At 51.9% G+C, this 2,033-nt stretch overlaps 1 long non-coding RNA gene across 1 annotated transcript in view; it reads left to right on the top strand.

The window, feature by feature from the left end:
* Window positions 1-31: 31 nt before the first annotated feature.
* Window positions 32-2,033, top strand: part of LOC104491479 — a 6,202-nt gene continuing 4,200 nt past the window's right edge. Inside the window, exons 1-3 of the long non-coding RNA XR_727777.1 lie at window positions 32-63; window positions 553-582; window positions 1,448-1,498. This is a non-coding gene — a long non-coding RNA (uncharacterized LOC104491479). The remainder of the gene's footprint in view (window positions 64-552; window positions 583-1,447; window positions 1,499-2,033) is intronic.

Below are 2,033 nucleotides of genomic sequence, written 5' to 3'. Positions count from 1 at the left end.
CCTTCTCACCTGGGTCTCTCGCTTCCCTTGCAGGCTCCAGCTGAAGGCGAGGCAAAGGAGGAGGTAGGAGCTGCTTCTCCGCTCCCCAAGGACTTCCTTGGTGCTCCACATAAATTACGAGGCCTCTGCGCCCGGGGGTGGGTGCGGGCTTGGGTCCTGGACCTGGGTTCGGGGTGTCTTTGGGCCTGAGGTGGGTGCTGGGCGTCCCACTGGTCCCAGTGGGAAGATGCCCCCTTTAGCCACAGTGGCAGAGCTGTAATGTCACCGTCCTGGAAGGACAGAGACTTTTATCGCCACTCAGTAGGGTAAAAGGGCAGCGGCGTAGGGTGAAAACCCACAGAAGTCATCGCCATGACGCCCATCATTCCGTAGAGTCACTTCCAGTCAGAAGGGACCCGTAAGGATCATCAAGTCCAGCTCCCTGTCCCTGGCAGGACCGTGGGACTTCGTAAACCCTAGAGTCTGTACGGGGCTTCATGGCGTGGCGTGTGGGTCTGAGAAAGCGCTGCTTTGCATGCTCTGAATTGCAGTGACACCTCTTTCTTTACGCAGCCAAAGAGAAGGTCGGCGAGACTATCCGCTGTGAGTATCTTTATTTACTCCTTTGATGTGACAGCACCTGGGTCACTAAGTTCTTGGGGACAATTACAGAGAAACTGTGGGGGGGTTGCCACTGGCGAAAGGCATGGTTGGAGTATGGCAATATTTAAAAGTAAAATTCCTATTCTGTGTTTCCAGTCCTTGAGTACCAACACTTTATTCTGAGACATTCCACGCGAGGTACAACACCTGTGTTAGTTAAGCTCGAGTATCCAGAGTTGAGGAATACTGGTTTCAGGATGCATTTGTAGGTCTGTTCTATGCAGACACTTGCTCATAGCTCTATAAACTACCTGCTCTCTCCTTCGGGTTATAATTTCCCCATTGATTTTGCGGGGCCCAACTGTTTGGTAAGACCTAGAGCCTGTAAACCTGTGTCATGGGGTTCAGCCTGAAGCCACAGCTCGAAACAGGCTCTTGGGGTCCCTCTCTGCAGGTGCACAGTGCACCCAGCCCTCTTTTAAGCTGTCTTGGAAACACCAAGGGATAACGGTTCTGTTTCACAAAGAAAGAACTGAACTTGTTGAAAGCTGAGGTGTGTGTTCATATATAGTAGAGTTAGGTCCAAGTGTTACTGCCTTCACAGCAAACAGCAACACCCCGGCCCAAGAATGATCCCCTTATGACTGCTGTCACCATAACCACCGTCACACCCTTGAGGAAATGCGGGTTTGGATGACGAAATGCGCTGCTCTGTCTCTGCCGCGGACCCCCTAATGCTCCAGGGTGAAGCAACCAGCTCTGAACTCTTTTTCATTTGAATAGCTCTCAGAAGTTACGGGCATGTTGCATGAACATTTGTTCGTGGCATTCGTCTGACTCTGTTTCTTCTGTGTGTTTTCTACAGAAACCTGCTCCGCCTAAACCGGAGCCGAAGCCCAAAAAGGCAGCACCTAAGGTGAGTGCTGGAGATCTCTGCAGCCTCCCTTTCCCTTCTCAGGGTGTTTAGAGGGGGGGTGGAACACCCACAACTAACCGTTATGGTTTCTCGTCATTTTATCTGTAAAGATTTAAGATTGAATTATGTGAGTTAAAAGAACAATGAAACTGAGGTGTTGTTTTTAACCTGTTCCCATCCCACACATCCGTTTCGGATGGTCTTTCGGGCAAAGCGCAGGTGTGATGGATGCTTTTATTACAGAAGGGCATGGGGCTGGGAACCAGGAGCTCCTCTTGGGACGTTTTTAAAAGGCCTGGAAGTTGCCAGGTGATGGAAACTCTTCTACCCCCAAATCCTGCTGTGTGGAGCCACAGCGACGTCGTGAGGAATGGAGACGGAGGAGAACCCCCCCTTGTTGCACCTCAGCTCTGTAATCGCAGTTCTTCACATCTGCGTCATGACGGTGCAGCCAGATTTCTGGATCCCATTGCGGAATGTCGGGGGAGCCCCAGCACCCTGCTGCTCGGCCTTCCTGCGGTGCGAGGGGCGGGGA

Source organism: Buceros rhinoceros, unplaced genomic scaffold (genome assembly GCF_000710305.1).
Source record: "Buceros rhinoceros silvestris isolate BGI_N320 unplaced genomic scaffold, ASM71030v1 scaffold32893, whole genome shotgun sequence".
Classification (NCBI taxonomy): Eukaryota; Metazoa; Chordata; class Aves; order Bucerotiformes; family Bucerotidae; genus Buceros; species Buceros rhinoceros.
This window is presented reverse-complemented; position numbering and strand designations above follow the sequence as displayed.